Source organism: Zootoca vivipara, chromosome 3 (genome assembly GCF_963506605.1).
Source record: "Zootoca vivipara chromosome 3, rZooViv1.1, whole genome shotgun sequence".
NCBI lineage: Eukaryota > Metazoa > Chordata > Lepidosauria > Squamata > Lacertidae > Zootoca > Zootoca vivipara.
The window spans coordinates 117,093,682-117,119,178 of record NC_083278.1 but is presented as its reverse complement, the minus strand read 5'-3'; the positions used below and the strand labels follow the sequence as shown (position 1 = coordinate 117,119,178).

General features: G+C 42.6%; 1 protein-coding gene across 9 annotated transcripts in view; it reads left to right on the top strand.

The window, feature by feature from the left end:
- Positions 1-25,497, top strand: part of NCOA1 (nuclear receptor coactivator 1) — a 268,356-nt gene that overhangs the window by 66,249 nt on the left and 176,610 nt on the right. For 8 of the 9 annotated variants that reach the window (XR_009557408.1, XM_060273179.1, XM_060273180.1 and 5 more), the window contains exon 2: positions 1,313-1,489. The exons of the other annotated variant lie outside the window; for it this stretch is intronic. The gene's annotated coding sequence lies outside the window, so the exon portion shown is untranslated. The remainder of the gene's footprint in view (positions 1-1,312; positions 1,490-25,497) is intronic. 9 annotated transcript variants of the gene reach the window in all.

The following is a 25,497-nucleotide window of genomic DNA, read 5'->3' as shown; positions in this document are numbered from 1 at the left end:
CTAAAGAAAAACAAAATCCCCACTGAGAATATTAAAATTACTTTCTGAGAAAGGTGGCACTGCAAAACAGGAAAATGCTGCTACAACAGCTAGAACTATGAAAACACTAAAAATGAAAAGAAAAGAAAGAACTGGTCGGTGAGTGGAAGGAAGAAGTTTTCACCTGCCTCTAACTTTCATCTTTTGGATAGATAGCAGACAGATAGTGACTGTTCAGACAGCCACTCTTGTCTGTTTTAGCACTAGTACGAGACTCCATGTCAAAAGGAAAGAGAGTCAGCCCACAGCTAGGGTCTTTGAAGAATCCGCAGCAGAAAGGTTGACCCTCCTTCAGCCCCTCATTCAAATGCGATGCAACAGCAGCACATGCAGGAATCCCTGCATTTCCTTCTTGGAAATTCTGCAGCTGGGGAAATCCCAGCTATGCAAAACAAGAGTCTTTCTAACAAACTGCTTCCCCCCCCCCCTTAAATGCTGTTCCATGTTCGAACTTATCCCTACATTCATTCAGGTGGTAACTTAACAGAAGAAGTTGAGATCTACTTACAGTACTTCTCAGAAGCTGTTCTGGTCTTTGGGCCATTGGCCAGCATTTGCCCTCCACTGGTCTAAAAGTACATAATTGCCTTAATTGCTTTCAAAAGCAAATCTGATCAAAGCAGGGTTCTAGAAGACAATGAGGAGAGAAAGGGGATTGTGCCTTTCTGTAGCTCTGGCATATATAGTGTCTTTGAGTGGTGTGTTGGTGGAAAAGTTCACATCAGCCTTACTGCCCCATGGGGAATTAACTGGAAGCCAGAGGGGAAAAGTACTGGTGCTGAATCAGAGTTTTTTGCGACTTGTTTTCAATATGTATTCCATAATACCTTTTGCTAGGAAGAGGCAGAAACAAACTGCCCAGATTCAATTGTTGGCGTCTCCAGGTAGGGCAGGGAGAGAGCAGTATTGTAGACAATATTAAGCTAGATGGATCAGTGGTCTGGCTTGGTATAAAGCACTTTCCTGAAGTGTCCCCTCTCCTTAGAAGTAGTATAACCTCTGCAGGTTGTTTAGTGGTTGGTTTTTGGTTTGGTTTTGCATGTGGAGGTACAGGGACTTTGGGGGGACAAGTCCTGATGTCCTGGTCTCTCAGGCAGAAGCCAGGATTGGTTGAAGCACCATCTATGCCTGGATTGCAGGAATTGGGAACACTTTTGATCCGTGCAATGAGTGCCATCTGGAAATTAAGTATTTTTGTTTGTGACATGGTTAATCTGGAATTTGAGTCCAAGGTTGTTGAGCTAATGGGAAGACTTCCCCTTTTCCTCTCCAGAATTCAGTAATTGATGCTGAGGCCTTCCACTGGAGACTTAAGCTGACAGCTGCCCATTGAAGATAGATGCACCTGTTTGCTGAAGTTCTAAGATTCCTTTACTCGGCTTATGTGATTTACTGAAGAGTCTGATTTTTGTTTCCTCATGAATTATCTTCCACCTCTGGAAAGGTAGAGGTAAGTTGTGTTTCCCAGATTATTTCATACCTTACTCCTTAAAAAATAAAAAAATAAAAATGTTTTAGCCTGTCAGATACATTTTATACAGAAGCCTTTCAGCAAGTCATCTTCTTAAATATACATGCCATTAATATGGTAACAGTCAGAGGTATTGCTAAACAGTGGACTATGGTGAGCCTCTGTTTAATATGCTCTCCCTACCCCTTTGTGGGGCACTGAAAGTTTTTACTTTTGGTTTTGAATAAATTTATGTTTCCTGTTGTGGTTGAAGTCTGAAAACTGGTTTATTCTAACTGTGGTTAGTTCACACAAACCAGGATCAAGCAACGGTTTCAGATCCTGGTTTAGCTGAGCACTGATGCTTTCAGTCACCTTCCCTCAGCTGCAGAGGGGGAGGAGAGTCGCATGGAGTACCGAGGCTGTAGCTCACCACGTGGCTTCTTATTTGAATGCTAAGCCAGACCGTCCTGTTTCTGTGACAAGTAATAGCAGACATCAGTCGAGTCAGCCTCTTTGCCACCTAAGCTCACTGTATTCCTATCTCTGAAGACGGTTTGCCACTTTTGGCAGAGTATGATTATATACTCTTCTCTAGTTGAGTGATAAAACTCATCAGAAACATACTATCACATGAGGGCCATGAACAGGAGTGCTGTCTCCTGCCTCTTCCCCTTCTTTTAAATTTTTTTATTTTTATTTGCTGGTTGGTGGGTGGGAGCACCCAAAATGCTGTGCAGGTGAGATCCTATCCATCTACCTTCTGAATTTGTCTGGTGGCAGTTAGGCAAATTTGTGTTGTGGGCCTGTGCCCCACATCCATGCATTTTCTTCCAAAAGGCACACGCCAGGCAGACATTTTAGGAATTAATTCTGGAATCAATTGATGCATTAGATTATGAAACCTGCAGCAGGAGACTTGAAACCTCTTGGCATTTGTTCATATTTATTGTTTGCTATTAATGAGTTCAGTTCATGTTTTTGTCTTACTGGGCTTGTAAACTTACTTACTGCTTGCTTTTTAAGAAAGGTGGGATAAAAAGCATTTAAAACAATAAACAATTTGGGAAAATAAATGCAATAAAAGGTTTCTATTGGCGGTCTTTTTGTGTTACTTATAAGTGCCACATGTTCACCAGATGTAGCTTAGTTCCTGTATAATATGTAAATTGTGTTGTTTAGATGTAAAGAAATTTCAGGCTTCTGTTATCATAACCCCGAGTTTTAGTACCTCAGTAGTACAATATGTTTGGCAAAAGGCTTGAGTTTACCCTCAACCCCCACTTGCTACCAGGATAGCACTAGCTTGCTTGAAATGGGCTGGGGTATATCTGGATATATCTCAAGGGGTGTCCAACCAGTCGACCGTGATTGACAGGTCGACCCCTGGATGATCGTGATCAATCGCAGGATCCTTATCGCTCGCGTTGTTTAGAATCATGTACCACCCCCTCCCCCCTTGTTGTTTCCTGCATCACATTCAGTGAGCGTTCTATTGTTGTCTGCACACTTACTGTTTAAAAAAAGGTTAAAAACTTTGGGGAGCCCCCCTCTAAAAAAACCCCCAAAACCTCCACAACTTTGCAAAGCCCCCCCGGAAGCTCAACAACTTAGACCTGCAGCCCCCCAAATGGGTAGATCACTGCCAGTCCCCCCCCCCAGTAGATTGCAGTCTCTTGGGAGTTGGGCGTCCCTGTACTTATGGGCATAAGTTGGCAAGAGGATGAACACAGGGTTGTTGTAAAATGTGATACCACCATTGTGCACCTCCCACCCACCCTTTTTAAACTGGTAATGTCATGTGGCCAGTCTTCTGCTTTAATTTGTTGCAGGCATGGTCAAACTTGGCCCTCCAGCTGTTTTTGGGACTACAGTTCCCATCATCCCTGACCACTGGTCCTGTTAGCTAGGGATGATGGGAATTGCAGTCCCAAAACAGCTGGAGGGCCATCTGCCAGAAAGCTACCTACTGTTTTCCCCCCTCTCCTGTCATAGTGAAAAGGGGGCAGTTCATTTTATTTCACCTTGGATAAGGCAAGTATCAAACTGCAGCTTCATAGGAAAATGCTGCCAGATGCAGAAATGAAGCAAAATGCAAGGATAAAACTACCAAAGTGATTAATCATAGGTACCATATCTCTGCTTCCCTTAGAAGAGACCCAAGCTGGGACATATTAGCATTACTTAACTGCCAAGTATTCCTGCCTCTTTTTTAGGTGCACCTGTAATAGGCTTGAAAACAGGTAGACGAAAGGTCAGATCCCAGGCAAGGGGCTTGGCAGGCACAAAAGGCTCAGCCAGTTTGGATCGAGGGTGAGAAGCTCAGGAACTGGATGCAAGAAACAGAGGGCAAAACATCCTGGTTTAATGGGGCCCATAATTGCTGGAAGGGCTTATTGCACAGGCGAAGAACTGGAACCAGATCCAGTAAAGCTGAGGCGCTCCAGTTAAGACCAGGCACGCTCCTTGTGTGAAGTTCCGCAGGCCACGGCCTGCCCTCAGGTATGTCAAGCCTGCAGGATTTGTCATCTTGTGAGTTTCTCCCGTTAATCCCAGGATCAATAGTTCTGTTGAGGGAATAACAGGAAGAGGCACGAGCAGAGTGTCTGTGCCAAGTAGTTTCATGCCAAACTCAACTTGTTTTAGAGTGGCAGCCCTTTTGCTCAGGCAGAAGCTAATTTCCTAGAGGCAGGTGCACCTACCCCCTCCACCTACCCCCCTTCTGCAAAGCACAACTGGGGAACAACATTATTAGCTCGCCCTGGCCTCGGTAAATTTTATTGCTTTGTATTTGGCCGTTTTGTTTTAAGGTCTAAACATTTCTATTGCAAACTTGAATCTGCATAATGAAAGGCAGTGTGCAAATCCAAATAAATTAAATTAAAATTAAAGCTGAGCTTGGGCTTTGACATGCACTGTTGGGGCTTTCACGATTGGACTCAAGGGAGGAACGAGGGCACGGCAGTGTCGTTCAGGATCTGACCCCCAGCTGTGCAGTGTTGCATTTGCAGCTAACTATCCTGCAGAAAGAACTCTGTGTGCAGAGACCACAGCCATTGGGGACAGAATCCGATAGAGGCACTGAAACTTGCTCCCCCAAGTGATCACTCCATTTCCTTATATTCTGCGTCTTGTGTTTTGTGTGTGTGCTTTACACGGGAGCTGCACGCAGCTCACTCGCACATAGCCATATGTTGGGTGTCTCATATTAGAGAGAGGGTGCAAAGAAAAGCCACGTCGCTTCGTTGCCTACAAAGTGTGAACAGAATAAATGGCTGGGAGGTTTGTTTAGACAATATTAAGATGTTTAGTAAGGTAGCTAACGAGATGCTTTCTTCTTGGAACAGTCCTCAGCTCAGTGGTGAGCATAATTCGGTTAGCTTTGAAAAGAGTCTCCCCTTTCCCTGCATGTTCATGTTAACATTTATAAGAACCAGAGGTGACTGCTTGGCTTAGCTCACAGTAAATACTGAAAAGGCTTCAAGGTTGGGTGGAGAAACAACTCTAGGCTTTTAAGCAATCTGACAGAGAGACCTAACACATTAACAAACCTTTCAGTCTTCAGTGAATGAGAACTGAGTGAAATAAATTTGATTTCAATTATAAATGTGGGCATTGTGTTTTGGGCTCATGAAATTTTGCAGATCTTTATTTAATGTGCACTGAGATTATATAAATATATATATATATTCTGGAAGCTTATTGTAGCGAAGGTCTTGCAGTGTCTGAGATCATGCATTTTGAAATTTCAATTATATGAGCAATATGTAATGCTAAATGTCTGCTTTTTTTAAAAAAATGGTTAGAACACCACTTTCTTGTATATCTTTTATTATAAGTAGGTTGACCACACCGTTGTAAAGTCAATATATTGTTTTATCTAGAAACTTGTTAACGTTCTTATTGAAAATAACTAATCCTGTACTTTCCAAATGAGGGGCTATCTTAAAACCAGCAGCATCAGACAAAATCAGACTAATTAGTTGGCCTCTAAGGTGCTACTGGAAGGATTTTTTTTTGTTTCAACTATGGCAGACCAACACGGCTACCTACCTGTAACTAATTAAGGGGTGGACAGCAACTGGTGTCTTCAGAGACTGGTTGCAATCAGTGAAGGAGGTTGTCCATGAAAGCACATGCTACAGGAAGCTAGTTGCACAAACGGTGCCTGCTTTAAGGCAGCCCCTGTGATCCTACCTGAGCGGGGGCCTAACGCTCTGTGCAACAAACTCTTCCCCTCTTTAAAGATTTCTCCAGTGGTTTTTAAAGGGTGGATGGGTGAGGAGACTCCTTCAAAGAGTCCCTGTTTCTTCATCGCTGCATGACAGAGCAGTCCCTGTCAGAGCCAGTGTCTGCATAAAGCAGACAGCAGCTCTGAAAGGGACTGATCCCTTGTGCAGCAGTAAAAAAAATAACAGGGTCTCCTTGCTTTTGCTGCATTATCTTTTTTTTTTTTAAAAAGAGAGACTGCTCCACCTTCTTGGAAACCCCAACCCCATACGGATCCTTTACAGAGGTTGAAGGGATTGGACCAGGCAGGATTCCTTAGAAGGTTCCCCCCCCCAGCTGACACTACCAGTGACAATAGCTGATGGATGGCTGGGTGTGATTTTGGGGGAAATGCCCTCACTGGCCAAATTGGAGCCCCTGGCAGGCCAAGGTTGGCCCATGGCCTGAAGGTTCCCCACCCCAATCTAAGAAGAATGAAAATTTGAGATACACTTTAATGAGGTTTTTATACTAATGGTAGGCTTTTAATATACTTGCATTGAGGAATGGCATTGATATATGGGAACCTTTATATAGCACCAGCTGGTGTTGGCACTGTAATTATCCTAATTATTTAATAGGTACTTAATCTATAGCATTGCTATTTTTAAAAGACGAGAATTAAAAATGCCCTTTGGTTAGCAGCCAGATATATATATTTTTGATTGAGGGGCCATTAAAAAATACACCAGGTTTTATGGGTTGTAGTTTTTCAAAGGGACTTGGGCAAGCAATAAGATTGAGGAGGAGATGCAAATTAATAATAATAATAATAATAATAATAATAATAATAATAATATACCACTGCCCATCTGACTGGGTCACTTCAACCACTCTGGGCACAATACACCTGTCTTTAATAGGTTGAAAGGAATGTCAAAAAGTGATGATTCCCCCAGCAGTTCCTACAGGTCTCGGGAGCACCTTTCGGACTAGTACTTGCATATTTCTGTTAGTATGCCATCCTGTCCAGAAGATCAGGACAAGCAGCCACGTGTGATTGAAAATACATGGCTGGATGCTATAATCTTAGGTGTGTTGGGCTTGAGCCATTTTATGCTTTACCACTAAACCTAAAGTTTGAACAGTGTTCCAGCGATTACCGGTTGATGCTGAAAATCCCTTGGTGTTGATATCCTGCCCTCCTTGTGTCATGATTGAAAACTGGCAAGCTAGCGTTGTCAGTTTGCGGTCCCTCACCCATAAAAATGTTAAATGGTTTGCTTCCCTTCCCCTGAAACCTGGGAAAGTTTGATGGCTTCTAAAATTCTACAAGGCAGGCTGAAGCAGTATGTGGACCAAGAACTCCCAGAAGTGCAAGCTGGATTTCGAAGGGGCAGAGGAACCAGAGACCAAATTGCAAACAGGAACCAGAGGCCAAATTGCAAACATGCGCTGGATTTTGGAGAAAGCTAGAGAGTTCCAGAAAAAGGGGAGAAGTTGGACAACAGAGGACGAGATGGTTGGACAGTGTTCTCGGAGCTACCAACATGAGTCTGACCAAACTGCGGGAGGCAGTGGAAGACAGGAGTGCTTGGCGTGCTCTGGTCCATGGGGTCACAAAGAGTCGGACACGACTAAACGACTAAACAACAACAGCTTGAGGGAGTTTCTGTTCAGCTGTTTCTTGGTAGCCTTAATGTTCTGGGCATTGTTTTAATTCACTGAATGGCTTTTATGCAGATTTTCTGTGGGTTCTTTTCTCTGGATTGAGAGCAAGCATGGGAAGGGAAATCTCTGTCTGGGGGGGGGAGGGGGTGCTTGTCTGGGTAATCTTTGATCTATCCTCTGAAGTGTGCAGTCTTGTTTGCCTTTGGAGAAGCACGCACCTTAGCCCCAGGTCTATTTCCTGGAGTTGCAGTACAAATGAAAAGCATACACCCCACCTGTTTACCTTTTTTTGCATGACAGGTGGATGTCAGATAGCAGAAGATAAAATCTAATGCTTTGCCACTTGTAATGTCCATTGAGGCTGATCTCTATCTCATGCTTATTTTGTGTTATCCTCACAACTCACGTGACAAGATGGGCCACTGTAATTCTCTCCTGCAGAAAGGGGGCTGAGGATTTGAAACTGGACTTGCAGATTCAAATCCAGGTTAGTCCGCCAGATCAACATAATCAGGTGTGTGGCATGAAATTGCAAACTTGCAACTGACCAGCCAAGAGTTACCTAGACATGAGGATTCTCAGTAGCGGGGGGGGGAAATCAATATTGGAGTTGCAGTGGTTTATCATGACTTTCCTCTCCTCGTATAAAATTCATAATTTTGCATCTTTCTTGTTGTTACCTTCTTGCCCATATTTGGAAGGGGATCATAAAGGAATCGCTTTGTTAAGATGTGGAAGGAAATTGGAATTTACAGGGAATTTTTTTAAATTTACGTTAATAACTGGTAAATGAAAGCTTGGTAAAAATATGTATTCCACTTATATGCATGCTTGTTTGTGGCTACTGAGTTCCCTGCTTGAGGTAAAAGATCTTAACAATGAGCCTTAACAACGATGTTTTTTGCAAAATAAATAAATAAAAATAAAGCAGTTCTATATTTTAAAAGGAAGACAAAAGCAGTTCTATATCTTCAAGGAAGACAAAATAGCTCTTCACGTTTGCCCTGAAAACAGCAAATGGGAAGCCAGGTTTCACCCCCTCCCTGCTCCTAAAGGAACATCAGTTCACAGCTGTGGAGAGCAGCAAAACAAAATTAGCAGGGCAAACAGTCCTTGTGCCAGAAAACGTTCAGGAATGTATAAATATGTCAAGGCTGCAGTATCAGCCATAAACTGGGAAATGCAGCTGGTGACGTTTGCCAGGTGCCACTAAGGATTGCTGCTGAAAAATGAATCTGTACTGTTGTTCCAGGACTGCCCCATTGGGCTTGAGGTTGGGTGTGCCTTTATTGGGGGGGACGGGGACTAAAATGTTTCCTTGCAAAAGTGAGGCCCATAAATCATTACTAGTTCTGTATGCATGTCCCTTTTGTAGCAAGACAAAATATTACATTAGCAATCAAGAAAGTGATTAAGTGAATTCCTACTGGAAAGAGCCTCTTGATTTATTAAATCATAAAATAACAGCCGTATAACTTTTGTGGCCAATTACAGACTGCTGAAGAGGGTTTGGAGGAAATTTAAACATTGAATATAATTCAGAAACAGCCTGTTGTGGAAGAATAGTCTTCCAGGAAGCCAATCTCTCTCCCCCCCCCAATATATTTTTATTAAAGATTTCTTAGTTTACAAAAATACACGCATTGCCTCTTTTTTCAAGTTGTGTTTTCTACAGGTCAGTTTCATTTGTTGTGAGGCATTAGTGTTGCGTACAGTGTTAGGTTAGGAAGAAAAGAGGGAGAAAGAGGGGAATGGTGAGTGGGGTGGGGTCAGGTGGCAATGCTTCTATTCTTCCACTTAGTGTATGTGTAGGGTTTTGTGTCAGTGTCACTTGTGTGGGTTCTCTTACTATTCGCTTGTTGTGAAGCCAATCTCTTTACATTGGATTCTGCTGTCTGCATTTCTTGTCCATGCGGGTTTATTACGCCACAGCTGAACCTTTTCTGTGGCCACCGGATTGCGGGTTGCTTAGTTGGAGGGATCCTGGTCTCTGCAGTAAGCAAATTTTACTCTCCTTTTAATACCGAGAGACTACACAGAAGTTCTAGATATAATGCCTATCACTTTTCTCTCTCTCCATATAATCATTGATTTTTGTCTTTCAAAATAAACCTTGCTTTTACTTAACAGTCTTTTGCTTTACCCTTGGTGGTCATAATTCTTGGCACTTAAGATGCCTTGCTGGACCTTTGAATCACATTACACCTGCTATAGTACAAAGAGGAGAGATCTGGCGGGTTGTGATGCCAACTGTATTATGGTGTGTATAGAGCTGTGTCTGCTAATGTCTTGCAGGTATGTGGCAGCTATCCAGGGTGAGGCTCTAGTGTGAACGCTAATGGCCCTAAACTCATTTTAAGGTTAAAATTCACCATAGATTGGCTCAGAGAGTGATGAGCATCTGGGGCTGCCCAAATAGTCTCTGGAACTGCCACACAAGGAACAGTAAGAACCAGGCCCAGAAGCGGGATTCATATTTTTGAAGGAACCTTAGCAGCCTGATCTTCCTTTTCTTTGGAGCGTTATAGGGTTTCTATTTTTCCTTTGTTTTTTTTATTTAATTAAAGGGTGGGAAACAGTATGAGGTAATTGCTGGTTCTAACATTACTTGAATCTGAGAACCTTTTCTAATTTTTCATGTTTTATGCGGTGTATTGGCACATTCTTGTATTTAATCCTCTGAACTATTTTAATTTTGTTTTGGCTTGTTCTCTCTCTTTGTAAAGTTAGGTTCAGGTTAAATCGTAGTTGACATGGCATTAGGAGATTTTTTTTAAAAAAATTAAGATTCTAACTGCGCATTTACATGCAATGAAAAAATACATTTCTGTTTGCTATGTGTATTTTTGCTTCACTATTAGCATGCACGATTTCTGGCGTCTGCACATGCACAGATGCAATTTCCAGCGCTGAGGAAGGTTTAGCACAGCGCGCGGGGGCTCGCCAAGCAGGCGGCTCGGTTCGGGGGTGGTGGTGGTGGTGGCTCATGGGCCAGTTAAATGACCCCCATGGGCCGCAGGTTGCCTACCCCTGGTGTAGTCGATCTAGCAGGTTTTGGCTTTACCACCTGTCAGCTCTTGGCAGGCGAGTGTGGTTTTCGGGGAACAGTCTTGCAGACCAATTTTTATTTCCCGGCGGGCCGCCTTTGATTCACAGGCTGTCAGTTCCCCAACCCTGATCTCTGGTACTCTCCTGTACACAGGGTTCTATGCATTTGTTTTGTTTTAAGCATTTGTCCTCACCTGGTAGGTTTGAATTTTCAAGTGCACTGGGCCTGGGCCTAAAGTTTTGTATGGATTTCTGGAGATGCCACCACAACATCGTACTTGGTTCCAGGGCTCAGTGGAAACCATTAGCCACATTTTTTCACTCTCGTATCTCAAGTGCAGGGCCGGCTCTAGGTAGACTTCCGGTGGCGCGGTGCGCCAGGGCGCCGGGCCGATAGGCAGGGCGCCGCGCGGAAACCATGCTGCACCCTGCGAGGGCGGGGGCGCCGGAGCGATCTCCGCTCCTCAGCGCCAGGGCGGCCGACCTGCTCGAGACTGCCGTGCTCAAGTGTCGGAATCAAACCACAGCTATAAAAGTTTATACTGGATTGTATTTGCTGTAATTTACTGACATGTTACTTTAATCCTTTATTGACCAGGAAGCATTAATGTGACTATCAAGAGTGTACTGTTTGACAAATACCTCTTCTTGACGCACCATGTTTTCTCTGTTTGCCTTGTCAATAAAATTTGTAAGATTAATGTGCATATTTTAAATCCAGAAGATTAGAGAATTTGATGAGTCGGGAAAAGCATGATGGAAATCATTCTGCTCCATACTTGTTTATCATCAGTGCCAGATTCTGTAAAGTAAATAGTTATAGTGGCCAATATAAAGACCTTATTTAAACACTTTAACTACCTCATCAACCAATTAGCAAATATTTAATGGCAATTATCTAAGTCTGTTTAGACTTCCATGAAACTCGGGTATCTATCCATAGTGACTTTCCAGAGCTCACACAGGATTCCTTTTTTGGCATGTTGATTCATTTGTAGAATCTGGTTATGGAAGGTTCCATAGGAATACCCAAGCTGGGAATTGGTGAAATATTTGCTCTCTGAAAGTTCATGAAGGTGTTTGGTTTCTGTGGAACCCCAAAGAATTGATGCATCAGTAGAATTTGCTTTGTAGTTACCAGTTTTAGCAGAATGTCAGCTGAGGGCCTTAGACTAAACCCAAACAAGGTGTTTGTTCTCATCTTCAATGTGATAGGTGGTTATTGGCTTTATCTTTCATGATTTGAATATTGTGCCATTCTGTGCAATACTGTTGCCATTCACAATAACATAAGAAAAACCTGCTGGGTCAGGCCAAAAGGGGCCCATCTTGTCCAGCATCCTGTTCTCACAGTGGCCGATCAGATGCCTGTGGCAGGCGAGCAAACAGGATTTGAGCATGTGGGTGGCGCTGTGGTCTAAATCGCAGAGCCTAGGGCTTGCTGATCAGAAGGTTGGCGGTTCGAATCCCCGTGACGGGGTGAGCTCCCATTGCTCAGTCCCTGCTCCTGCCAACCTAGCAGTTCGAAAGCACGTCAAAGTGCAAGTAGATAAATAGGTACCTCTCCGGCGGGAAGGTAAACGGCATTTACGTGCGCTGCTCTGGTTTGCCAGAAGCAGCTTAGTCATGCTGGCCACATGACCCGGAAGCTGTCTGCAGACAAACGTCGGCTCCCTCAGCCGGTAAAGCGAGATGAGCGCCGCAACCCCAGAGACGTCCGCAACTGGACTTAACGTTCAGGGGCCCCTTTACCTTTACCTTTATCTTGTGGTTTCCAGCAGCTTGTACTCCGAAGCATTGCTTGCCTCCAGCTGTGGAGGCAGAGTATAGCCATCACAGCTGGCAGTCATTAATGGCCGTCTCCTCCATGAATGTGTCTAATCCTCTTTTAAAGCCTTCCAAGTTGGTGACCATCACTGCCTCCTGGGGAAGCGAGTTGCATAGTTTAACTATGTGCTCCACGAGGAAATACTGTCTTGTATATGACCTAAATATTCCAACATTCAGCTTTATTGTCCACATCTACACAATGTTTAGCTAAAATCGAAGAAGGCACTGGCAGAAATTTGAATGTCAAACACTTTAATTTGTTGATGACAATGACAGCAACAACAGTGATTATGATTTAATTTCAGTGCCTTGGACTTGGCTGTTCACACCTGAGTTAGTTGATTGAGGATAACAAGCATTTAACGTGTAACGTAGCCAGAATTTATGAGCCTGGTCCATCCCTCTTATTTCCAAAGATCACAATGTTTTTCGGAAGCTGAACGTCTGATATGGCTGTTGGCTATTTTTTCTGGGGCGCCTGCACCAATCAGAAACTGTGCCTTGGTTTTGGAACATTTTGGAAGTCAAACGGACTTCCGGAATGGATTAATTTTGGTGCTTTTGTTTTTGCTATTTATTTTGCGTTTTTGTTTTTGAGGCTTTTTTGGTCAATTTGTTTTTGTGACTGTGTGGAACCCAGTTCAGCTATTGATTGATTGATTGTGTGACTGTGTAAATGGATAAAAGCCTCCCCCATCCAAACAATGACTATCATCAGTGCAGGTAAGGAAAAAATAATAATTTTAATTTTTATCGTCTACAATACTGTCTTATTTATTTTATAGTACAGTACATTGATTATTGCTTTCATTTTATGGATCAATGGTCATGTTAGATAGTAAAATTCATTTTGGAAGAAGCCGGGCCTGTGTGAAAGTGGTGGGCTGCACCTGAACCAGGCTGTTGCTGCTCAGAATCCAGAAGTTAGCAGAGCAGCTTTCAAAATGATTACTGGGGGGAAGCCAGCAGGAGATGAGGAGCATGCAGCTGGGGATAAATCATCCCCCAGGGATGAGTGAAAGTGTTTTTATGATTGTCCAAATGGTGGAGGGTAGAAACCGGTAATGAAAGTAATTCAATTATAGAAATTCAAAGAGGCCAGAATGCCGCAGGGTAGAAAGAAACACTGTGTGTTTATATGCTAATGCTAGAAGCCTCAGAGCCAAGACAGGTGAGCTAGAGTGCTTGGTTTTAAAGGAGAGCAAGGTATGGGGAACAGATATCACACCTGGAGAGAGACCTGTTTGAATGTAATGTAAAAGTGCTGTAAAAATGTATAAGATATTATTTGAATGAGAGACAAATGATAAGCAAGTAAAATCCTCAATGATACATTAGGCAATAGATATTGGTCATAATATAGATATGGAAGCATGGGAACGATTGTGGAATATGGATATAAAATTTACAGCGTCTTATGGCCTAAGAGAAAATTATATAAAAATGATATATCGATGGCACCTAACACTGAGTAAATTGACAAAAACATATAAATCCAAAACAAATAAGTGTTGGAAATGTAAAGAGAAAGAAGGTTCTTTTTAACATATGTGGTGGTCTTGTAGTAAGGTTTCCCAAAAGGAAAGCTTCTGGTTTTTGTTTTTTTTAACAAACATTATTTTAAACATCTTTTTCAATTCATTATATATCATTTCCCAGTAGTAAGGTTAAAGCTTACTGGGAAATAATATATAATGAATGGATAAAGATGTTTAAAATCATGTTTGTAAAAAACCCAAAAAACCCCAGAAGCTTTCCTTTTGGGAATTATAGGGACAGAACTACCCAAACTGTATAGAAATTTATTTATGTGTGCGACTATAGCAGCAATACATTACTTGCCCCCAAATGGAAATAAGCAGAAGTCCCAGCAAAAGAAGACTGGATACAAAAACTTATGGAATATGCAGAAATGGAGAAACTTGCCGGAAGAATAAGAAATCAGGATAACAAACTTTTTATAAAAGAATGGAAATGGTTTATTGAATATTTACAAACAAACTGTAAACAGATAAGAACACTGGCAGTTTTATAAGAGTATATATTTAAAGTAGATGAATAAATTAACAAATTAATTACAGGTAGGTAGCCGTGTTGGTCTGACGTAGTCAAAACAAACAAACAAACAAACAAAAATCCTTCCAGTAGCACCTTAGAGACCAACTAAGTTTGTCATTGGTATGAGCTTTCGTGTGCATGCACACTTCTTCAGATACACTGAAACAGAAGTCACCAGACCCTTATGTATAGTCAGAGGGTGGGGAGGGGTATTACTCAGAAGGGTGGTGGGAATGGGTGATTGGCTGATAGGTGTGGTAAACCTGTTGACTACTGTTAACATCTGTTAACAACTGCAATTGGTCTTGCAGGAAAAAAACAAAGCGTGAGATGGCTAAAGAAAGCTTTATCATGTATAATGAGATAAGAATCCAATGTCCTTATTCAGACCAGGTCTCTCCATGGTTTTAAGCTTGGTAATGAGTTGCAATTCAGCAACTTCTCTTTCCAGCCTGTTTCTGAAATTCTTTCGTAATATGACAGCTACTTTGAGATCTTGTATAGAATGTCCTGGGAGATTGAAGTGTTCTCCTACTGGTTTCTCTGTCTTGTGATTCCTGATGTCAGATTTATGTCCATTTATCCTTTGGCGTAGGGTTTGGCCTGTTTGTCCAATATAGAGAGCTGAAGGGCACTGTTGGCATTTGATGGCATACACAATGTTAGAAGATGAGCAATTAAATAGTCCTGAGATGGTATGTTGGATGTTGTTGGGGCCAGTAATGGTGTTGTCCGGGTGTATGTGGCAGCAAAGTTGGCATCTGGGTTTATTGCAGGCTCTGGTACCAGTGTCCATGTTAAGTCTGGTGGTTGTATTATTGTGGGTGAGAAGTTGTTTAAGATTGGGTGGCTGTCTGTAGGCAATGAAAGGTCTTCCTCCCAGAGCTTAATTAAGTTACGGTAATTTGGATATGCAGAAAATATTAAAAATAAATTTAAGGAACCACAGAAAGAAGAGGAAGAAAGTCAAGTTTTGAAATGTTAAAATGGCTGTAAAATTATGGAAATGTATAAAACTGAAAATAATTTTTTTTACACACACACACACATTAAAAAATGGTTGTGATTTTGCCAGCTCTTGTGTTCACTTATCCAGCTGCGGCCATCTGTGCAAGGTTCAAGATAGCCCCCCTCCCACCCCATGTTGTGCAGAATGTTGTATTTCATTTTCCCATTAGGTCTACTCAACAAAAAGCCTTTTGTGTTTCCTGAAACAGGCGAACATGTCTATGCCTCTGGAACTATCAGTCTAATTCCTTGGTGTTCTGTAACATGTTGCTTTCGTTGCATTCTCCGCGCTCACGTTGTTGCCTCTCTCTAAGTGTGGGTTAGTAAAGGGCAGGTGAGGGTGGGGTGTGGAAGAGAACATGGAGCAAAGCTGTGCTATACCTCTTCACTGGGCACAGGCCATTTCATTCCTTTCTATCCTTTTCTGGGGTGGGGGCCTTCTTTTCTCTAGCACGGGAGGAAACCCACCCTTCCATTGCAGGGGCCTTTTGTTGCCGAGTTACGGCACTACAAGGCTTTTACAGTCTAATTCAAGGAGGGAGCCTGCAGCCGTATATGTAGCCAGCCTTATATAACGTCGAAGCAGCTCAGATTTGCTCCTGCAAAGCAAAATGCACTAGTAAGTGGAACTTTGGCTACACGGATGGCTCTGAGGCATCCTTGCTCGATAAATGTGGCGCTGATAGAACTCCCCCGATTTATTTCCACCAACCAACAGAATAAGCAACATCTTCATTATAGGTTTAATGCTGCTGAGGCTTGGCTGACAGAGTCAAGCTCAATGGCAGAAGGCCAGGCTCTAAGCTGTGGGCAGGATTTTGCCCACATGGCTATCAGCACATCTGGCTCAAGCTCCATCCAGGTGGTGCAGGGTGGCCTTGGGCTGCGCTTGAAAAATGGCCTTGAAGGCACCGGGCTGGCTGAGGAGGGGAGAGAGTTCCCAGGGATTCCAGGGCTTGATCCAGGAACTGGATGTCTGATGGTGTTTCCAGATGACAGCATGAAACTTTTTTGGTACTGTATATGAGAGAGAAGAATTATAAAAGGCCTAAAGCGTGGTCTTCAGCATGCACCAGGGGGAAAAAGGTGGGAGGGTGGTGTTTCAGAGCCTAGGCATCCCCACTTCAATCTGTGTACCTATCAGTCTATCCACAGGCAGACGGTGGGACGTGAAGCAGAGTTCTCCTCCAAGGATCTGAGGAAGTGTCATAGCTCAGTGGTATATCATCTGCTTTGCATGCAAAAGATACCAGGCTCAATCCCTGGCATTTCCAAGTAGGGCCGGCAATGTCCCCTGCCTGAAATCCTGGAGAATGGTTGTCAGTCAGTGTAGACAATACTGAGCCAGGTGAATCCAGTAGTGTGATTCATTTTCAGGCAAATTCCTGTGTCCCTGCCTGTTCAGGCAAGGAGAAACATGCGGGGTCAAGCTAGCCCTTGTTTTGGCTCCAGGTGCAGCTGAAACCCCCTAGAAGTTGACCAGAGAACTTAGATTGGATAGCACACCCTCCAAGATTAGGATATGGCTTTCCCTGGCCTGCTGGTGGGAATCAACAATCCCTCTGTTCTTTCAGACAAAATAAAATAAAATCCTTCCAGCAGCACCTTAGAGACCAACTAAGTTTATTATTGGTATGAGCTTTCGTGTGCTTGCACACTTCTTCAGATATACTTCTTCTTTCAGACAGTTTTTAGACTTGAGACTTGCCTTCAATGCCCACCTGCAATATTGTGACCCAGTTGGGTTCTTTTTAGAAAGAAAGAAAGAAGGAAGGAAAGAAACCCCTTTGCTGATATGGCATCTCTACCCACCCCCCTGGCTTAGCCCTACATGTGATCCTGCCAAATCATGGTTTCTTCAGAGAAGAAGAAATGCCAAATTTGTATATGTGGTTGGAGTGTGGCTGGCCCCTTCCCAGTAGAAAATTGTTGTGGGACCCTTGCCAGCAGTAGTCACTGAAATGCCCTATATGTGAGACTTTGCTTTCCTCCTTTTAAGTTCAGGTTCATTTAGCTCATGGGTAGGCAAACTAAGGCCCGGGGGCCGGATCCAGGCAATCGCCTTCTAAATCCGGCCTGCAGACAGTCTGGGAATCAGCGTGTTTTTACATGAGTAGAATGTGCCCTTAAATTTAAATTGCATCTCTGGGTTATTTGTGGGGCATAGGAATTTGTTCACCCCCCCAAAAAAAATAGTCCGCCCCCCCCACAAGATCTGAGGGACAGTGGACCAGCCCCCTGCTGAACAAGTTTGCTGACCCCTGATTAGCTCCTTTGTCCGTGCCATTTACCCTCCATGAGCCTTGGCGACAGCTGCCCCATCATAGTACACAGTCAGTCGAGCTGTCTTATTTATAATCACTTATAAGCTGTCGCCTACGAAAGCTTATGCCACAGTAAACCAGTTTGTCTTTAAGATGCCACAGCACTTTATATCGTCTGACTGTTGACCTAGTTAGGTTCTTGAATGCCTTTCGGTTGCAGCTAGGCCTCTCAATATCACCTCATTTGGCAATATCTGTCTGTCTATCTATCTATCTATCTATCTATCTATCTATCTATCTATCTATCTATCTATCTATCTATCATCTATCTAGTACAGATGGGGCTATTCAGAGGTTTGTTTGGGGCTATATACATTGTGCCAGGATTGAAATACCTCAGGGTTTTTCTGCTAGATCTCATGAATAGTAAGTAACCTGTTTTGTTGTGACAGTGACTAGACGTTCCATCCAGGATTTTAGACTGAATTGCAGTAGTTGGTGTAGAACTTCCTTCCTTCCTTCCTTCCTTCCTTCCTTCCTTCCTTCCTTCCTTCCTTCCTTCCTTCCTTCCTTCCTTCCTTCCTTCCTTCCTTCCTTCCCAGAAATATTCAGAAGTATTGAGATGTAAGGCTGGATATGGATAGATAATTTTGGAAGAAAAGGAACCTTTCTAGAAACAGGTGGGGGAAAGCAGCTGTACTTCTCCAAGCTTCACTGGAGTTTGGTAACCAGTAGCGCTTCTGGGTTGACTTAGCCACATTCAGTTATTAAAACTGCACCACACTATTTTTCAAAAACATTTTTCATCGGTGTTTGCAAGTTGCCCCCCCCCCCATTTTCATTTGCTCTGCCCCTACCCCTCTCTTACTGTCCATTGGAACCAGATTTTTTTCCTGCCCTCTGAAAGATTTTTCTCCAGCTTTGGATTGCCATTCGCATCCCAACTGCACCCTGCAGGGACAATAATAATAATAATAATAATAATAATAATAATAATAATAATAATTTATTATTTATACCCCGCCCATCTGGCTGGGTTTCCCCAGCCACTCTGACTAGCAAAGAACATCAGAATATTTGCATTTTGGTTCATTTACCAGCGACTTAAACTAGGAGGTAAAGTGTTAGGCTGTTTTTTATCACAATAACTTCAATAATAACAATAAACAGAAGAAGAAACACTTTTGTCCTAAAATAATAATAATTGGAGTAGACGTTTATTATTGCTATCTTGAGTATATGATGAATGTATTTTATTAGGACTTGCACCTCCTTTGATGTCTAGGAACTCCCAACAATGTTGTTGTTTTTAATGCTGAAGAAAATCCCATAAATTTCTGATCTGTGTAGATTGTTGAATAATGGAACAAGCCCCTCTCACTCTCCCAAGGGTCCTAAGCAATACTTTGAAGGTCTCTGCAACAGGCAGTCACATATGTCATTTGTGGAGAAAGCTTCTTTGCTTGAAGTTAAGTTTCTTCCAGCTGGGTGAGAATGGACGCTGGGTTTGCAATGCAAGTGAGGCAGTTTTACTTCTCCAAGTTCATTAATTTATTTCCCACATGTCCTTTTGATAAATTGCTGTTCTCCAGTAGAACGTTTTGTGTGCCTTCCAGTGGTTACAAAGTGTTAGAATTTGTGCGCTTACACGATACCATTATTATTCTATGCTTACAAGATACGGTAGCACAATTGAATAGTGTGTTTATATCTGATAAGTTCTCATTAATGGGCTTGGCTAACACCCAAAGTGTCAGGTGTTTGCTCCTTTTCTTCTGGCTTTACGCCAAGATCAAACCCAATTTTTATCTTTATAAGAACTGAACTGTTGGCTTTATCAAGAGAGAAATTATGAATATACCACCAGAAGCTTTCAGGTGAACATAAACAATGACAGGTCTATGCCCCATGGAGCTTTGCAGTCTGTGGGAAGAAGAAACAGGGAGGGAGATGGAGGGAGAAGCAAGGATAGATGTGGACAAATGTAGCTCCATGTGTGTGAATTTGTGGAGATGAGAATAATGGTTTGCACCCAAAGCTTCACAGAGTCAGGCATAAGCTATTACTGAAGAAGAGCAGAACAGCTTTGAGAAACATGGTGTGTCCTTTGGGGCCTGGTTGTGGAGCCTTAATCTGGGAGGAATAAACAACTTGAGTGCCCTCATGCCAGAGCTTCTTGGTTTCAACACCATGAAGGCATGAAGCACACATGTTTACTATCTGCAGGCAGTGGAAAGCCTGAACGTTTTGTTTCCTCAGATGTTTGTCCTCATCTAAGCCTCAGCAACCCTTCACCCTTGATACACTGTTTTGTAGTTAAGTAAATGAGCTACCCATAATATATTATGACAGCCATGGGTAGGTTCTGCTGCTGCAGCAGCAGCAGCAACAACAACATCCTTGCAACATGTCTCTACCACCTGAGCAGTGAAGAACCTGCCCAGCCCCAACTAGGCCTTGAAATGTTATGGTGGAATACCTGTCCTGCTTGCTACCACTGTCTCCAAAGGATGCCATCAGTGGTTATTTAAATAATATATTTAAAGGTCTTTGGTGAAACACAGTCACATGGGAGTGAGCCAAAAGTATTGGTAAATAAGCATAGCTGTCAAGTTTCCCCTTTTCTTGTGATGAAGCCTATTCAGCTTAAGGGAATTTCCCTTTAAAAAAGGGAGAACTTGACAGCTATGTAAATAAGTGTGGTCTGAGAAGCCAGAATCCTTTGTTTGTACAGAGTTTAATTTTTTGTTGCATATAGACAATCTTTTAGGCCTCCTTAGAGTGAGGAAAGGAGCTCTTTTATGAACCAATTCTTTGCCTGTATCTTTTATTTCCTTGCATGTTTCATTATTTCTCCTACAACGAGACTAGCAAAAACCTTTTTCAAGCAGCCTCAAGCAGTACCTGATTTTTTTTTGTTATAGCCTTGGAAAAAGTATATTGGCTGTATCTGTGAATGAATTACTATGTTAAGTAACTTAATAGACTTGGACATGACTGGAAAGCTTAGTGAATGTAGTATTACATAATCTCCTTTTTTTGTGAAGGGCATATCTGAAAACATATTACTATCAGGAAGTTGTCCTGAAGCTTTGGCTGCAGACTTAGGGCTGTCCTTGTAGAGTTTTCTTTAATTAGGTTTTGAAGTAGACCTTGTGTTCTCAAAAACTTGCATGAAATGAAGACTTGGCTAGTCCAGAGTACATTTATTCAGATCTTTTCTTTGCTAGTAATTACTACAGGAATGACTGGAATGAAAAGCTGGAGCTTGCTGAAATTGATTTCCCCCCTCCCTTATAAACATGATCTCATGTAATGAACTGGATTAACATATATCTCAGATTGGACCAGAGTAGTATTGTAAAAAAGAAAAGAGAAAGTGAGCTTTAGCATAAAGCAGGCATCCCCAAACTGCAGCCCTCCAGATGTTTTGGCCTACAACTCCCATGATCCCTAGCTAACAGGACCAGTGGTTGGGGAAGATGGGAACTGTAGTCCAAAACATCTGGAGGGCCGAAGTTTGGGGATGCCTGGCATAAAGCATTGCTGTATACACCCCCTCTCTCCATACCTCCTTGCAGATACTCATTTGCGAAACTTTAATTGCATCACATACTCATTTCTTCCAGCTGCTTGCAATAGTGGAATGCCCTAGAGTTGAGACTTCAAACAGCCCCTAGTAAATGTTGCTTAAGTCTTTCCCCAAGATCTTCAGGGGATGAGATCTCAATAGCTTCTCTGGGCAGTTTGTTCCATTTATTCACCAACCTGTTAGATCAGGCATCCCCCATCTGCGGCCCTCCGGCTCCAGATGTTTTGGCCTACAACTCCCATGATCCCTAGCTAGCAGGACCAATGGTCAGGGAAGATGGGAATTGTAGTCCAAAACATCTGGAGGGCCGAAGTTTGGGGGTGCCTGGGTTAGATAGTTAAAGTATAGACCCACATGGGGTTTTTCAGGTGGATCAGAGTAGCTCCTTGGTCTAAGCAGCTGTACAGCTCCCTCAGATTGCATGGAGAGAGGCATTCTAAAGGGCAAGGGGCTGCCCTGTAGCAAGTTCCCTTCTCCTTCCTTAATGTCCCGTTCAGCTTAACTATGCTCTGAAGTCACACTTACGATGGCAAATAGGGCTGGGTGATATCTGGGTTTCAGCATTGCAGTATAGCATCAGCTAAACATCACTATACCAATATATTGCTATGTCTGAAATAAGGATAAGCCATTGGCTGGCTTCACGGTTTTCCCATATCGTGACTTCTGCAAACAGGTTGCATACACACACATGATTTGCAATATTTTTCCAGGTCAAAAATTATGAAACCAATATCATAACATGGACTTCAGATTAGTTTTGGACGATATATCAATATATTGCCCAGCCCTACTGGGAATTAAGAAAATATCATTGTGGCAGAATGAGCCACGAACTCGGTTTCTAAGTGTGTTGTGTGGACAACAATTGTGCTCCATTTATACATTTTCTCTCAGCTAGCTTGCAGAGTTCTCAGCGAGGAGCGTTTACTACTAGGGAAAGTTTTTATTTATATAAAAAGTCCCCTTGGGGAGGCACACGTCCTGTGCATTTTGAAAAAGAGGCCTTTCTGAGCAAAGTGCTTTCAGTTCTGTTTCCCCCCTGCCCACTCTCTGTCTCCTCCTGCTCTGGAGGCCAGCAGCTTGGCTGGAGGGAGTGGTGCAAAAAAGAGCTCTCTGGGATTCACAGCGATCACGTGGCATCTCCTCTTCTCCAAGGCATTGCAGCAGAGTGATGCTTGATAAGATACGGAGACCAAAGCCTTTTCCTTGAGAAATCCCTACTTGCTCTTCATGCTTGTCTCAGATAGACCAGTTGCGGAGGCAGGGAGTGGACAGAAAGAAGAAGGTAGGCCCTGCCAAGAAAAGATTTTTATTGGGTGGGAAATGCTGCTTTTCAGAGTGGTCCTCTGTGAAGGATTCCAGAATGCCATGGAGCCGTATCTGGACTGCTGAGTCTTGCTTCCTCTTTGTGGTTGAGAGAGTCTCTTCTTTTATGTTCAAACCGCAACACACATGAATGTTGCCTGCCCCATTTCTTGGCCCCAAACAGTAGCAACAAATACCTGCAGAGTATCGTATCAGAAGAGAATAAAATACTGTGATTTGAATGTTTTAAAAGCAGTATGATTTTTAGAACCATACTCAGGTTGGTTTAACAGCAACTTCAGAAATAGACTCTGCAAACAGCTCAAACACATGTTAAAAGGGTGACTGGAAAAGAAATCCTCTTCTAGTGCTTTCTAAATGGTATCATCATTCACTGCTTTTTATTATAGAATCATAATGAAGTCTGAAAAAATTCTCATCCATGTGTCTGAGCTCCATAGAAAGCACAATATTTAGGGGGGGAAACCCGCCCCAATTTTCAATTCATATTTTTTAGTCAAAACATTGCTACCCTGCTTTTCGGTTTAAAGAATTTCCAAAGCAGTTTACAGTTTGAAAATAGTAATTACAAATGATTCAAAAAAATATCATTTTTGTTTCACCGAAAGCAGTGATTAGGGACACAGTAAGGCAACATTTTGGAAATAGAAAGTGGGGTTGAATCTGCACACATATAAAAATGCTGTGAAAATGCTTTCTTTGAAAACATTTTGAAAAATACATGGAATTTGGCATAGCCATCTATTGTCACATTTGTATAGTATTACACTCTACAACACGTTTAAAACGTTTTATTTGCAGCTGTATAGCTGATGAGTCCTGAGTAAAGCTGTGTGTTCTTTAGCCTGGTAGCCATGGCATTGGTAAGATTCTTTAAACAGTCAAGATTCAGAAGTTGTCATTTTGGTGTTGTGGTCTTGAGACAACAACCACTAGTGAAAAGAGCAAACTGTTCCAGGATGTTTGAGGCATGATCTCTGAAGACTCTTGGGCCATTCACTGATCATTTTGTTTCTCTATTGAAATGTCATTAAGAACTGACAAGGAAAATCCACTGAAATTCTAGTAGTATCTTACTGTGTATGTGATCACTCTTCTTAGATTCCCAAATAGAATTCTCCTCTTTTATATAAATGCTGTGGTTTGTATCCAACTACGTTACACTCAGAATAGACCCATTGCATTTAATGGACCTAAGCTTATCAGTCCATTTTCAATTAATCTCTAGTCTGAATAGGACTAATATTGAAGAGCACCTTTGCAGTTCTTAAAAGAGATTTATATTCTCAGAAGTCGTTTATGCCTTCTTCACATCCAGATGTGTATGTTTAGTACTGCAGTCTTAATTTAGTTTAAAATTCTAATGTAAGATGCTATTCTGTATCTGTCTATAGATGTGGTTATAGCTATAACTATAGATAATGGTTTGGTTGTACTCTTTAGGCGCTGCTGAATGCATGTTATTTTTCTAGAAAGACAACAAGTAGCCTTCATGATATTATGGATGTAGCCCTTGTGAAGCAAGAAAGCTTTTTATTTTTTAACAGAAATTCAACAGGGTTAGCTTTTCTGGCATGAACACAGTGATAGAAAGCTTTAGTTTCTGATTTCACTGTGTGTTTTGCAGCTGTTTCAATGTGCAGAGTCTCTGGCTCGAAGAATGTTAGGCTTAAAAAAAACCCACTTGTGAGCCAACCAGTCCACACACACTAATGGAATCTGTGACATGATGGCTAAAGGAGAGTTAAAAGGTAAAGGGGACCCCAGACTGTTAGGTCCAGTCGCGGATGACTCTGGGGTTGCGGCGCTCATCTCGCTTTATTGGCCGAGGGAGCCAGCGTACAGCTCCCGGGTCATGTGGCCAGCATGACTAAGCCACTTCTGGTGAACCAGAGCAGCGCACAGAAACGCCGTTTACCTTCCTGCTGGAGCGGTACCTATTTATCTACTTGCACTTTGTGCTTTCGAACTGCTAGGTTGGCAGGAGCAGGGACCGAGCAATGGGAGCTCACTCCGTCGTGGGGATTTGAACCACCAACCTTTTGATCGGCAAGCCCTAGGCTCAGTGGTTTAACCCACAGCGCCACCCGCCAAAGTGAAAGGAGAATATGGTAGAAGCCGTAGTGGAGGATGAGTTTCAAAACATGAGTTGAAAAGGTGGCAGATAATCACAGTGTTTTATTCTTTGTTCACTCTGGAATAGTTAACTATTTGTTCACTCTGGAATAGTTAACTAATAGTTAATAGTTATCTGGAATAGTATTAGTGAGATGCAATAGCCCTTCAGGACTTCTGTGTTCCTACCAGAAGGGCAACAAGTGGAAAGGAGGGAAGGAACCTTAAATTGCATCTGCAATGGGATAATAGCTCCTAGAACCACCTGGAAGGGGAGGCCCCTTAGCTCAGTGATAGAGCATGCGCTTTGGATGCAGAAGGTCCTGGGTTCAAATCAACTGGTATCTCCAATTAACTACAGTCGTAACAAGAAAGCAGATGGCCGTGGAAGGGCCTTCCTTACCAGAGGCCCTGGAGAGCTGCTGCCAATTACAGGATCTGACACTGAGCTAGAACGTCCAATGGGCTGTCCTGGTATAAGGTACTTCCTTAGGTTTCTCCTTTTGAGATAGTATTACTCTACCTCTCTTCACTAGCGCCTCATAAATTTTCCTTGCTTCTCTCCTCCCCCCCCCCCAGTTTCCTCAGGCGAAATGTTTCAAGAGATTCAGGAGGAAGTTATTGGCCCTCCTGCTAATCTGCCGCTCAGCAGCTTCTGGCTGAGCCAAAGCAGAGCTTGAAGAAGCCAACTAAGATAGCTGGAGCTGAGCCAGAATGTGTACCAAGTAGTTTGTTAGCAAAGGAGGTGAGCTGCTTGCTCACTGGCCATTTGATGCCTTCTTCTCGAGTCCAGAGTTCAGCAGTCCAGAGAGATAGCCATTGCAAGTGGCAATTGTAACTCTGCCATGGTCTACCCTTCCATGCAGAGAACAATGTACTTTTCT